The 15,434-nt window shown below is 40.4% G+C and overlaps 1 long non-coding RNA gene and 1 other non-coding gene across 2 annotated transcripts in view; both read right to left on the reverse strand.

Moving 5' to 3' along the window:
- The window catches only part of LOC126475319 (uncharacterized), a 649,294-nt gene extending 646,264 nt beyond the window's left edge, over nucleotides 1-3,030 (reverse strand). Inside the window, exon 1 of the long non-coding RNA XR_007586701.1 lies at nucleotides 2,975-3,030. This is a non-coding gene — a long non-coding RNA (uncharacterized LOC126475319). The remainder of the gene's footprint in view (nucleotides 1-2,974) is intronic.
- Nucleotides 3,031-13,378: 10,348 nt separating this feature from the next.
- LOC126476729 (U6 spliceosomal RNA) lies at nucleotides 13,379-13,485 on the reverse strand. Its single transcript, XR_007587198.1, has one exon. It is a non-coding gene; the product is annotated as a U6 spliceosomal RNA (small nuclear RNA).
- Nucleotides 13,486-15,434: the final 1,949 nt, after the last annotated feature.

A 15,434-nucleotide genomic window follows, 5' to 3' on the forward strand; every position in this document is an offset into this window, starting at 1 on the left:
GATATTTGTCATTCATTACTCGGTGCCAGAATTCTGTTTCTAAAGCTTGACCTACGTATAACCATAATTGACTCTGATAGCTAATTGGATACATGAATTACTAATTATTCATTAGTTACACTTTGTTTTATCAGCATACTTCAGATAAACATGTATACCTACAAATAACTTGCAAACAGATGTTGCTCGTGTGCTAAATGACATACTTCAATATTTCAAACATCTCATACCCCATACTCTTCATTACACATAACTTAACACCAACTTCAACTGCAAATAAATATACATCTTCAACCTACATCAATCCTCCATATACTTCAATACTTCAAACATCTCATATTCAATATACATCATTACACATAACTCCCTCAACTTAATAGCAACTTCAACTGATACATATTTTCAACCTACATCAACCCTCCATATTCGCTGCAATAACCACATAAAAATACTACATCAGGCTCCTTAGCCTCTCCGTTCGTCATATTTCACATCATTTATTCGAACAACTATCTCCTTGTGTATTTGTTTCTTTATATGTTCATCTACTTACAAGCTGATACATTACTTCAATTTTCTTACAACAGTTTGACCTTTTCATGCCTCATAAAACAACTCTATAAGATTACCCAAATTCTTGTTTAACCAATTAGCTTACCACGACATTATGTAAACATTCACTTTCTGATATGGTTCTCATTTTATCCCTTCTGGCATTATTAATTTTGGTTATTTACTCACACTAAACTGAGCTTTTTTTGAGTTATTGATTCTCTGACATCTCACACTCTACATCAACAGCAACTACTACAAATTTACTACATGGTTCCTGACTGAATTACTTGGATGACCACTACCAATCCTAACTACTACTCTAATTTTCTTAACCTAAGGATAGAGTAAGATGGTAGAGGAGTGAAACTTGAAATAAGAAATAAAGTCTCACCCAGCTGGGAGTGTACCAGTCGCCACTTGGTATACCAGCAAAAGAGTTGCTAGCTCCCTACACCTTAACTACTTCTCCATATATGAGTGAACTATAAATTTGCTACAAGATTCCTAACTATCATTTGTACAACCACTACCTATTCTAACTACTACACACTAACTTTCTTAACCTAAGGATAGAGAAAGATGGTAGAGGAGTGAAACTTGAAATTAGAAGTAAAGTCTCACCCAGCTGGGAGTGTACCAGTCGCCACTTGGTATACCAGCAAAAGAGTTGCTAGCTCCCTACACCTAACTTTCTTCAATTCGTACCTCTTCCTCATCTGGGTTATCCCTGTTCTCATGTGAGTAGTACGTTTTTATGTTTTCCACATGTTCCTTACCATGCACTCTCTTTGTCCGTGCATACTCCAACTCCACAGTGTTAGGACGACCAATTTTTATAATCCTGTACGGTCCCTTATTAACGTCGTTAACTTTATGTATTTCAGAGTTTATTTTCTTTGATTTTGCATGAACCTTAGTCCCTTCCCTCTTCTTGATTCCCCAAGTGAAGGCCTCACCTTCCATTCTATCTATTGCAAATTGAATCTTGTTTGAGTCTTTAAGATGTGTTGGGAAAACTCCTCCTAACAACTTCATAAATATCATTGGGTGCAGTTCTCCTTTCGGTCTAAATTTCTGCCTCGTATTATTTTGGACACACCGATTATCACTGCTCATCAAGGTAACGACTTTACATTCCCCAACGGTTAAAATGGCATTGCTAATTCGTTTATCAATTTCTTCTGTCTTGCTCCCCAATTGCTGCACTCCCTGTTGTAATTGCTTGACCTCCATTTCAACCCTCTTGTTATCCTCTTCCCATTGCATGGCTATAGCATTTCTTAGATTGACAGCTAGTTGGTTTTGCCTATCTCCTATCCCCTTAACCGCATCATTACATTGTTTCTGCATCTGCGTTATCTCGGCGATTCCATGATCGCAATTTGTTTCCACCTCGGTGATCCTTTCTCCCAATTCGGCTTTACTTTCTTCAATATCGTCTTCTACCTTTTTTGTTAGCTTCCCTTCTATCTTCTCCACGTCTCCCTGGACTTGGTCTATATTCTCCTGTTGCTTCCTCTCTCTCGTTGATGTTCACCTTCAATTGTTCGGGTAACTCCTGCACTTCCTCCTTCAGATTGCATTCCATCTTCGTGTATGATGTTTCGCTATTTTGTGAACCTTTCTTTAATGATTCTCTGAATTCTCGTAAACTTTCCTGTATTGATTTGTGGACTATTTCTCTCCTTTCTTGAAAATACTTCTTTAGTAATGCGTTGTTTTCTTTTAGCAAGGCTGCCAACATCGACCGTATATCTGCATCTTCTGAAATTGACTTATCTCTCGTCGTTTGTCCTGGTGTCTCGGGATAACTAGTTGAATGTGCTACTGGGCTATCTAATGACACTCCATAATCACTGATACCCGAATCATCTTGGTCTTCCTGTCCAATCCCTTTCCTTTCAACTACTGCCTCACAAACCTGCTTATCTTCAGTAGACATGTTTGGTTATTTTTAATGCACAGGTAGGTAATATAGAATAACCTTCAGTAACCCAAAACACTCCTAATTACCATAAAACTAATCAAACAGCACCTGAAGTATTTTTCAATTAATCCCTACTTGATACAATACGCAAGAGCATCGAACACAACAACTGTCAAAACCTAATCACTTCAAATATCAATTTCCACATACATAGTGTATGTAAAATGTTTTAAATAAGATAAATCATACTATTCATAAAATCTATACATATAAAATCCCCCAAAAACAGTAAGCATATCTGTATAATTATCATTTAGACAGCGCAGTATGCATAAATAAGTATGCTCAATTTCAGAGTATTTTTCGCAAACTTTTCGGAAATTACTGCAATTGGGCACTTTTCCTAACGCGCAATTCAGTTTACAAACGTTTATTTACCGCGAAACTGCACACTGCAATATAATGTTATGTCAATCAGTTGTCTTCACTCACCAACCGACGTTACCACGAGTTGCGATGTTTTGACGATTGAAGTGGGCGTGGCGCTGTACTGCCGCCGGAACGCGTGAAGGTCTCGCGGCTCGCTGTGGCAGGACGTCGTAGTTCTCAGCCGGCCGCTCCGTGACGCTGCAGGCGGGCGTAGTTTGTAGTTCGGCTGCTAGATGTCGGGACGGCACTCGGTGTCTCGAAGTCGCGCGGCTTGCTGTGGCGGGCGTGTGAAATCACCTCGCAGATCGAAGCTCTCTGGCGCAACTGCTACACGTGTCTGCGTGACATCACTCAATAATTGCGTCGCCACAATACATTGTCGTCCGCATAACAGTTTATGAGTCCACAAGAAGCTGTCCGATTTTCACTATTCAAAAAAAACAATTACAGTCACAATATTACTACTAAACACTTCTTTAAATCTTTCGTGACGAATTCTTGGCTCGTTTTGCGATTTTAATGTTCACACGTGTCTTTCTTTGGTGTTCACTTTTCACAGTTTTTCGTGCGGATTTGCGCGTTTGCACATTATAACACAGTTTATTGACACTATTATTTTCATCTAAAATGGCAAGAAAAAGTATAGTCACAATCGTAAGGTGCTATTACTTCGTATTGTTCAAAATGCACTGTTTCTTGTCGCGATTTGAAAGTTTATGCTCTGTCCCGATTCAACATTGGAAAATATTTTCTTCGCGTTAAATAAGACAAAATTACCTATTGTTCTTTGCGATTCGTCCGAAAATTGCACTTGTCCTTTCACGGTAAGCCAAGGGTGTAACACTCCGGTTTGATCTACTTACTTATCCCGCTCGATCGAGATCTGATAGCAGCCCAAATAGATAATAACTAATGTGACTGTGTACCTAATGGGGCTGGCAATCGGATTGGACTGCTACGGAGTTGTTACATTCCATTTTGTCCTTCTCGAATGCTGTAATAATGAATGTCTGGTGCCAAGAAGAACAACGATACAGCTTCATTAATCAACGAACTATATTCATCACAAAAACACCAAAGTAAGGAGACAGCCACTGCCTTCGTCGTACAAAATTAATAACGGCTAGTCTCAGCACAGGCCTCTTTGTTATTCATTATCGTCACACGCAAATTTTAATCACTGTATCCAACACTGCAATCCAAATAATGCCGGCGCGGTAGACGCGAAAATACAAATATCGGCACTGAAATATCACTGAATCACACTAGTAATTGTACTTGTTCACTTACCCGTATATTTCTAACACAAAAGGGGTTAAACCGCGGCTATGGCCACCCCCTTTGTCGGTACGGCCTTGCATTACGGCCACCGGCCGCCCCACGGCCCGGTCCGCAGCCTGGGTCCCACTCTACTCTACTCAACACTCGCTCTCGCTCTCGCAACCCGACACACACTATCGATTGTTTGTCCTGTCGACCTGTTCTGTCGCAAAACTTATAGTAAGGGCCTACGGACCCCTTACAACCTTCACAATAATTCTCTATTATTCTAATCTCGTACAGCACACGGAAAAAGCGAACACCTATATCTTTCCAAGATATCTAATTTCCCTTTTATTATGGCGATCATTTCTCCCTATGTTGGTCGGCGTCAACAAAATATTTTTGCATTCGGAGGAGAAGTCCATGGCTGAAATTTCGCAAGAACCTTTCGCCGCAACGAAAAACACCTTTGTTTTAATTATGTCCACCTCAAATCTTGTATCATTTCAGTGACATTCTCTCCCCCATTTAGCGGTAGTATAAAACGTGCTGCCCTTCTTTGAAGTTTCTCGATGTACTCCGTCAATCCTATCTGGTAACAATCTCACACCGCGCGGCACTACTCTAAAAGAGGTCGGACAAGCGTAGTATAGGCAGTCTCCGTAGTAGGTCTGTTACATTTTCTAAGTCCTTCCCATAAAACACAGTCTTTCGTTAGCCTTTCCCACAACATTTTCTACGCGTCCCTTCCAAATTAAGTTGTTCATAATCGTAATTCCTGGGTTTTTAGCTGAATTTACGGCCTTTAGATTTGACTGATTTACCGTGTAAGCGAAGTTTAACGCGTGCCTTTTAGCACTCATTTACCGTCAGTTTCCAATTATTACAGCATACAAATACCTTCTGATGAATTTACTAGTCGATAAACGATAGCATCATCTGCAAACAACTTACGAGGGCTGCTCAAATTGTCTCCAAAATCGTTTATATACATAAGGAACAGAAAAGGGCCTATGACACTACCTTGGGGAACGCCAGAAATCACTTCTGTCTTACTTGATGACTTCTCGTCAGTTACTGCGAACTGTGAGCTCTCAGACAGGAAATTAGGAGTCCAGTAACATAACTGAGACGATATTCCATAAGCAGTCAATTTCACTACAAGCCGCCCGTGTGGTACAGCGTCAGAAACCTTCTGGACATCTAGAAATACGAAATCAATTTGAAATCCCTTGTCAATAGCACTCAAAACTTCATGTGAGTGAAGAGCTAGTTGTGTTTTACAAGAACGATGATTTGTAAATCCGTGTTGACTGTGTGTCAATAACCCGTTCTCATCAAGGTAATAAATAATGTACGAACACAACACAGTATACGTTCCAAAATCCTGCTGCATATCGACGTTAACGATATGGGCTTGTAATTTAGTAGATAACTCCTACTACCTTCGTTGATTACTGGTGTGACTTGTGCAACTCTCCAGTCAGTAGGTAAGGATCATTTGTCGAGCGGACGGTTGTACGTGACTGTTAAGTAAGGAGCTATAATATCAGCATACCCTGAAAGGAACATAACTGGTATACATCCTGGACCGGAAAACTTGCTTTTGTGAAGTGATTTAAATTACTTCACTATCCCTGAGGTTATCTACTTCTACGTTACCCATGTTGGGAGCTATTCTTGATTCTCAAAGTCACAGATCCGCTACTATAAATGAGTTTCACATTCAGTCCTTTTCAGTGCGTTTCTTTAAAGGAAACTGCTCGCCTATACTCCATAACTGAATACAGAACACGCCTCCCGGAATTTTCATCTAGGCCGAAAGTTCACTCACAACGAACTTTCCAACAAAACAGTCCCGAAACTCCAAACTTTAATCAAAGTGTTCGTATTAAATGCGAGGAACTTCCACGTCTGATGCTGGCGAGCGACTCTCCCGACACTGCCTCACTCATAGCATGACTAACTAGCTGTGAGCGGGAACTACTTAATTCTGTCTGGCTGATCAGTTTGACGGACCAGTCAGAATTATCTTTGGAGATCATTCTCGGAGCAAAACTCGCCTAGGCCGCTCACTGTTCAGAAAGTAATTTATGTCATCCCAAAATGCAAATACTAACACAATTTTTAATAAAGTAAAATGAAATAAATTTAATCTTGAAAATAATTTAGAAAACGATTGCACTTTAAACTAATATTCTGGCTGCCTTCTTACAAAAGCAATCACACCTAGACACACGTCATCAGCAATGTGGGTAAATTACATCTTGCCCACATTACGATTACTTAATGTTGTACATAATACAATATTGAATTTTTTCATATGTCCCACATACAAACTCTCACTCATCCTCATTTGTTGGCACAACAACATAATAAACAGATACTAATTTTTTCTGAATTTTTATACTGTGAAATGAAGAATAATGAAAGTTTTGAAAATAAAAATCCAAACTAATTGATATGATATATTGAGAACCCTGTAAATGATTTCAAATGGTAACAGAAACTGTAATCGTTCCTAACTGAATTTTTCACTCTGGGTGTCAGTTTGGTGGGCTTTAGGTAATTTTCTGAACCTCCGAAACTATTGTATGTACAACTCTGAAATTTGGAGATCTTTTTCTGAATAACAAAAAATAGTATACCAAGTTTGACATTAATGCTTTAATATTTAAAATGTTTTATATAGATTCGGAGAGGGTATGAATATACAGTCGTTCTAAGTAAAACAGAAGCCCGTTCTCATGCTGGCTAGTAGCGACAGATATGCTATGAGTCATGGCTAAGACACAAGTTTGTAGCCTCTTGCACATTCACCGGGCTCCACGTCTGGGTATCTTTGCAATGTTATCCTGCAGTAACTTGCGACGTCACAATGGTAAATTTTCAAATGAAAACCACGCGTTAGAAGTCTGTGTAAATATATTGTACTCGAGTAGAAATGGAAGAAAAATGAATAAAAATCAACTACTGTGCTTCAAAATAATCCCCCAGTGCATGCAGACAGCGTAGCCAAAACAGGGGAAACCGTTTAGTGGCATTTGAATTGCCATAAGTATGCGGCACCTGTCTCTGTAATGCCGTGACGACATTAGCTTTGTTTACAAGGCGCCTCCCAAGCAGCGGTATCCTCAGACGTGGAATGAGGTCGAAGTCGCATGAACTGACGTATGGAGAGTAGGGGGGGGGGGGGGGGGGAAGTATCCATCTTGTAGAACGGCCAAGCTCACACTGAACGTTTCAGGCGCTGATAACAAGCCGCCCTCGTATGCGGTCGCTATCTGTCAGTTGGTTTCGCTGATGTTTGCCGCGAGCTTTCGAATGTATTTAAAGCGATTACGCTAATGCCACACGTTCACACGATATACCACAGTTGCCATCACTAATGGAATGACCCTCCTATGTTTAATAGATCTTCCACCCCTTCCCAGAATTTTAGTAACAAATGTAATTTTTCCATTTTACCTCTGCTGTGTTGATTTCATGCATTTAGTGCATTTCATGCAACTTAATAGTATTACGTCTAAGTCCCTAAACAATTTGACAGGCTGCGTCAGTTAACCAATGATGCTAAAATCTCTCTACTGATTCCTTCCAAAAAAATGACACATCTAATACAAATTGCAATCTTGTTAGTTTAGAGCCCACAGCTGACACTAATGTTAATAATTAATAAAATTATTCTCAGCTTTATTATCACACATTTTTTTGTTACAACTGATTTCGGTCTTTGAACCTGAAGATTTTCAAAGAACGAAACCTGCCGTAACACAATAAATGTGTAATAACATAGCTGAGGTGGTTTTTATTAATCATTAAAAATAAAAATTGTATCAGTGTGAATGTGGATGCTAACCTTTGGTCAAAATAAAACCGAACAGGAAAAATACTGACACTCATATGCAGAAACAAACAGTCAGCCTTGGTTGCAGGGTAGTATCTATTTTTTGTTTACCATTGACGCGTTTCGCCAGATTCAGGCATCTACATAAAAAAATGTCTACGTAAAAATATGTTTCCTTAGAAATGGCTTGGACCCATTTTGAAAAATTGCATTTACTAGCAGCTAATAACTGCTCTCATCAAACATTCCCGAACATTGCACGGTGTCCTTTAAAAAAAACAGAAAGGAATATAGCCGAATGTCACACCCGGTGACCAGCTTCATAAAAATATATTTCATTCGCCATGAAAGAGGAGAAGAAGAGCCAGCCGCCGTGGTCGAGCGGTTCTAGGCGCTTCAGTCTGAAACCTCGCGACTGCTACGGTCGCAGGTTCGAATCCTGCCTCGGGTATGGATGTGTGTGATGTCTTTAGGTTAGTTGGTAGGGAATCTGGGTTCGGAGAAGCTAGCTTAAGGAGATAATACGAATAAAATCACATAACTGTGTACTATTTTATTTACATTAGTTAACCGCAAATACCATCACTGACGTACCATTTGCACTGTATCTTTAAAAAAATGTGCTTAAACTGACGGCCCTCAGCCTCAGTGCAGGCATGAAATCGGCAAATTCTGACGCACCCTGACAAATATCCCTGGTATGTTTTGAATTGTATCACAGGCAGCTACAATTCTTGCAACTAATTCTATCTCCATATCCACCGCGGTCTCATACACAATTGACTTTACATATCCTCGTAGGAAATAATTAAGGGGATTCACATCAGGTGACCCCACACGCCAACGAATAGGGCATCCCCTTCCAATCCAGCGACCAGGATATACAGCACTGAGATGGTTTCGGACATCCACACTGAAGTAAGGCGGTGTACCATCATGTTGTATCCACATTCTCTCACGAACAGCCAAGGGTACGTTCTCCAACAACTCATACAGAACTTTTTGCACGAACCTAAAGTACATGTGGCCATCCATACGGCCAGGTAGACGTCCTAGTAATAAGGCTCGTCCTCCTTGTTTTCTTGGAGAAAATAAGGAATGTGTATATACATAAACAACACATTACGTGTAAACTTGTACGCATGTTAACTGTGAATAAGTTGGAAAACAGAAAATGCTAAATAAAGCAGTAGACAAGTTTACTTCCGCATCACCTTAAGCTGGCTTCTCCAATCCCAGGTTCCCTATCTCAGATTGTTCAGTGTAGCATTCTCTGTGTCCTCTTACATTTTTGCATGCTCTTACAGAAACACCCTGTGTATTAAGCAACGATATCATAACGTCAAAATTTACATCATTTACAATAAGATTGATGGGAGACTGATCGTTGTTAATGTACAAAACAGAGGGTGTTGGAGGTGGCCAGCGTTGACGTCGATGCAGGGCTATGCTCGATTTACCACACTGTGAGACACCCGCAGCAGCGGTGCCGGAGAGACAACAGCAATAGTATTTTCATGTTCTGCTGTAGCACTTCAGTCGTGTGACGATTTTATTAGCACAACTGTGACTTCAATTTTTCCTGTAGGTAACAGTCCCAGGGAGAGGGACAAGACAGTCGAGGTGGTCATGAGATTGCACTTCCTGTGCTAATTGTCTTTTCCTCACAGAAGTCTTATACAATCATGACAATGTTGACAAAGCTGTGTGTGTTGTTGCTCCGTCTTGCTGAAAATATCTATATAATCTTTCATCTGTGAGTTGATCCACTCACAGATTAAACTGTCTCTGGCTATAGGGCCTACTGGTTAACATTAACGCCAGATGTTGCGCACCAATATAGAGATTATGCAAAGAATCTTCAAAGTACTGGTGGAAATTTTGTGATCCATCATGGTACATATTCTGTGAGAAACTGGCTAAACGAGGTCTCGTCAGAAAAATGAGTGACTGGGGGTCGAAGTTCTGATTCCACTTCACTGAAATGCCACTGGTTTGATGCGGCCCGCCACGAATTCCTCTCCTGTGCTAACCTCTTCATCTCAGACTAGCACTTGCACTCTACGTCCTCTGTCATGTATTCCAATCTCTGTCTTCCTCTAACGTTTTTGCACTCTACAGCTCCCTCTAGAACCATGGAAGTCCTTCCTTTATGTCTTACAGATGTCCTATCATCCTGTCCCTTCTCCTTATTAGTGTTTTCCACTCATTCCTTTCCTCTCTGATTCTACACAGAACCTCCTCATTCCTTACCTTATCAGTTCACCTAATTTTCAACATTCGTCTGTAGCACCACATCACAAATGCTTCGATTCTCTTCTGTTCCGGTTTTCCCACCGTCCATGTCTCACTACCATACAATGCTGTACTGCAGACGTACATTCTCAGAAATTTCTTACTCAAATCGAGGCCGATATTTGATATTACTATACTTCTCTTGGCCAGGAATGCCATTTTTGACATTGCTAGTCTGCTTTTGATGTCCTCCTTGCTCCGTCCGTCACTCGTTATTTTACTGCCTACGTAGCGGAATTCCTTAACTTCATCTTCTTCTTAACTATCGACCCTGACGTTAAGTTTCTCGTTGACCTCATTTCTACTACTTCTCATTACCTTCGTCTTTCATCTATTTACTCTCAATCCGTAATCTGTACTCATTAGACTGGCAATTCCATTCAACAGATTTTGTAATTCTTCTTCGGTTTCACTCAGAATAGCAAAGTCATCAGCGAATCATATCATTGATATCATTTCACCTTAAATTTTAATTCCACTTCTGGACCTTTCTTTTATTTTCATTATTGCTTCCTCGACGTACAGACTGAACAGTAAGGGTGAAAGACTATATACTTGTATTATACCCTTTTTAATGCGAGCACTTTGTTCTAGGTCGTCCACTCTTCTTATTCCCTCTTGGCTGTTGCAAATATTGTATATGACCCGTCTCTCCCTATAGCATACCCCTACTTTTTTTCAAAATTTCGAACATCTTGCACCGTTTTGCATTGTCGAACCCTTTTCCCAGGTCGACAAATTCTATGAACGTGTCTTGATTTTTCCTGAGTCTTGCTTTCATTATTAACCACAACGTCGGAATTGCCTCTCTCGTGTCTTTACCTTTCCTAAAGCCAAATTGATCGTTATTTAGCGCATCCCCAATTTTCTTTTCCATTATTCTATATATTATTCTTGGCAGCAACTTGGATGCATGAGTTGTTATTCTGACTGTGTGATAATTCTCACACTTGTCAGTTCTTGCTGTTTCCCGAATTGTGAGGATGATGTTTTTCAAAAAGTCAGATGGTTTGTCGACAGACTCATACATTTTACACACCATCGTAAATAGTCGTTTTGTTGCCACTACCCCACAAAGATTTCAGAAATTCTGATGGAATGTTATCTATGCCTTCTGCGATATTTGATCTTAAGCCGTACAAAGCTCTTAAATTCTAATACTAATGCCGGGACCACTATCTCTTCTAAATCGACTCCTGTTTCTTCTTCTATCACATCAGACAAATCTTCCCCGTCACAGAGGCTTTCAGTGTATTCTTTCCACCCATCCGCTCTCTCGTCTGCATTTAACAGTGGAATTTCCGTTGCACTCTTAATATTATTGTCCTTGCTTTTAATGTCAGCGAAGGTTCTTGTGACTCTCCTGTATGCTGAGTCGGTACTACGTACAATCATTTCTTTTTTAGATTCTTCATATTTTTCATGCGGCCATTTCGTCTTATCTTCCATGGACTTCCTACTTATTTCATTCCTCAGCGACTTGTATTTCTGTATACCTGAGTCTCCTAGACCATCTTTGTAGTTCCTCTTTTCATCGATCAATTGAAGCATTTTTTCTGTTACCCATTGTTTCTTCCCAGTTACCTTCTTTGTACCTATATTTTCCTTCCCAACTTCTGTTATCGGTCTTTTTAGGGATTTCCATTCCTCTACAACTGTAATGCCTACTGAGCTATTCCCTATTGCTGTATCTACAGCCTTGGAGAACTTCAACCGTATCTCGTCATTTATTAATACTTCCGTGTCACACTTCTTTGCATATTGATTCTCCCTGACTAATGTCTTAAATTTCAGCCTACTATTCACCACTACTATGTTGTGATGTGAGTCTATATCTACTCTTGGGTACGCCCTACAATCCAGCATCTCATTTCGGAATCTTTCTGACCATGATGTAATCTAACTGGAATCTTCCCGTCTCACCCGGCCTTTTCCAAGTATACCTCCTCTTCTAAATCTTGAACAGAGTATTCGCTTTTACCAGCTGAAACTTGTTACACAAGTCAATTAGTCTTTCTCCTCTCTCATTTCTTGTCCCAAGCCCATATTCTGCTACAACCTTTTCTTCTACCCCTTCCCCTACAACTGCATTCCACTACCCCATGAATATTAGATTTTCATCTCCCTTTACTTACTGCATTACCCTTTCAGTATCCTCATATACTTTCCGTATCTCTTTATCTTCAGCTTGCGAAATCGGCATGTTTATCTGAACTATCGTCGACGGTGTTGGTTTGCTATCAATTCTGATAAGAATAATCCTATGACTGAACTGCTCACGGTAACACACTCACTACCCTACCTTCCTATTCATAACGAATCCTACTCCCGTTATACCATTTTCTGCTTCTGTTGATATTACCCTATACTCATCTCAGCAGAAATCCCTATCTTCTTTCCACCTTACTGACCCCTACCGTGTCTAGTTTGAGCGTTAGCATTTCCCTTTCCAGATTTTCTAGTTTCCCTACCACGTTCAAGCTTCTGACATTCCACGCCCCGACGCGTAGAACGTTTTCGTTTCGTTGATTATTCAATCTTTTTCTCATGGCAACCTCCCGCTTGGCAGTCCCCTCCCGGAGATCCGAATGGGAGGATATTCCGGAATTTTTTGTCAATGGAGAGATCATCATGACACTTCTTCAATTACATCCATATGTCCTATGGCTACACTTCATGTATCTTTAATGCAGTGGTTTCCATTGCCTACTGCATCCTAATGGCGTTGTACATTGCTGATTCTTCCGCCTTTAGGGGAAGTTCCTCACCCACAGGACAAGAGAATGCGCTGAACCGCTCCTCCGCTCTCTTTGACTTCTTATGCCGGAAGTCTTCGGCCGCCAATGCTGATTATTAATCAAAATTTAACCAGTTACGGGTTTCGAACCCGGGACCGAAAACGTTTTTCTAATTAATCGAAGACGCTACCCCTTTTTTTCAGCATATTTCGTGGCGTTTGGTCTGTGCGGACGTCACATAGCATCCGTTCAAGTTGATATTTGATTGCGTTACTCAGTTTTTTATTAGAGAGCTACCTGCCCTCTGACCAAACACGCTGAGATACCGTGCCGGCTAGCTTCACGATTCTGCCTGTCATTCTTGCGCAGGGACGATGCTAATCTTCTCTATATCGTTCCAGTTTTAGTATATGTACCGCCGAAGCGAGTACGCCCTAGACCACGGGTGCAAATATTGAACCCTTACAGGATCACTTTGTTCTCTGCCCATCTGTCTGTCTGTCTGGTTGAATGTCCGACTGCAAAATTCCTTTTTCTCAGGAACAGGTGGACGTACCAAGTTGAAATCTATGTCACGTACTAAGGTTTACGGTCCCTGGACGGTGTAAATTTTTTGAGCTTTTAATATAATTTAATGAAAAATTATGGCCATTTATGTCACATATTTCGGTACTCGTAAAATTCACTCATCATAACCTGTAGGGTATTTCCTGTTAACCCAGAATGACGAAATTTACCAAGAAGCAAGGTCGCATAGTACAAGTAAAGGGACAAATTCGAAAGTTGTTATTTTGTAATTATAAAAATGGTTCAAAAGGATCTGAGAACTATGGGACTCAACATCTGAAGTCATCAGTCCCCTAGAACTTATAACTACTTAAACCTAACTAACCTAAGGACATCACACACATCCATGCCCGAGGCAGGATTCGAACCTGTAACCGTAGCAGTTGCGCGGTTCTGGACTGAAGCACCTAGAACCGCTCGGGCACCGCGGCTGGCTTGTAATTATATCTCATAAGAAATAAATTCCTAATGTGTAAAAAAAAAAAAAATCGGGAACTGCGGGCAGTATTTTAAAAGATGTTAAAGTTTGTGTGAGTTCCTAAGGGACCAAACTGCTGAGGTCATCGGTCCCTAGACTTACACACTACTTAAACTAACTTACGCTTGGAACAACACACACACACACACACACACACACACACACACACACACACACACACACACACACACACACACACATGCCCGAGGGAGGACTCGGACCTCCGGCGGGAGGGGCCGCGCGATCCGTGATATGGCGCCGGAAAGATTTTAATATTGTTTTCAGTAATAGGTAGAGTGATTCACGTGGAAGGTTTGTGTATATAATCAACATATATTTCGTCCTATGTGGCTGAGCTATGGTGAAATGAAGTCCCCAGCCGCTGTGAAAACCCTGTATTTGACATGCCACATGACTACTGCGCTGACAATATTTGCCTACAACAGATACAGCACCTATAGTATTTCAGAGCAAAGAAATACTGGTAACTGATGCAGAACTACCCTTCCATTGTTCAGTATAACGTTCCTAACACCTCATAAAATAATTATTGAAGTATTCCACTGATTTATTCGACACCTGCGTAACAACAGTAGCCCTGTGTCAAGCTGTAATAACTGTAGTGTTTTCCCCTCCGTCAAATATCATCTGCATCGTAACAGGAACAGGAAAAACAGCAGACTAAGTCAAGGCATCTACATTTTCCAGTTAGCACAGCACATTAATATAACTCCAAAATTAATACAATAAATGATAAATTGCAGTAGCAAATTTGAAACTTTCACAAAAAGTATTAACTTAAAATTAAAAAATTCTCAAAAGTCTTGGAATTACCAGGACCGATATCGTGCTAGAAGCGATATCGACACAGCCAAAAACCGTCCTGATTCTCGATTCTCAATATGGATGAACTATCAATACACTCAATTTTTTACAGAACATTCGAACCGCGAGCCCTACTCGCACTTAGCCGGATATTTTTAATATTGTTTCGACACAACAATCAATCTCTCCAACATTCTCAGATAAACGGTGTTGAGATTCCGTCGGACGTCGTTCCAGACCTTTTTTCACTCGAACAATGTTTTGTGGTCTAAGAACTCATTTTCGCATAGTTACCGTATTTATTCGCTACAGAAGCTGTTTCGCGCTTTCTTGCTACTGTGGTTTGCACAGTAGAAATTGCTGAAGCCTTTGCCAAAACACTTCAAGTCGTAAACTCTACATGTTTCCACGGACTGTACTTCTCATGACACTCGACAATTATTACGCGCTGTTTTATCGTGAGCACCATTTTGTGTTTCATTTAGTTGGTCACTGAACACGTCTCGTCCT

Source organism: Schistocerca serialis, chromosome 4, assembly GCF_023864345.2.
Source record: "Schistocerca serialis cubense isolate TAMUIC-IGC-003099 chromosome 4, iqSchSeri2.2, whole genome shotgun sequence".
Classification (NCBI taxonomy): domain Eukaryota; kingdom Metazoa; phylum Arthropoda; class Insecta; order Orthoptera; family Acrididae; genus Schistocerca; species Schistocerca serialis.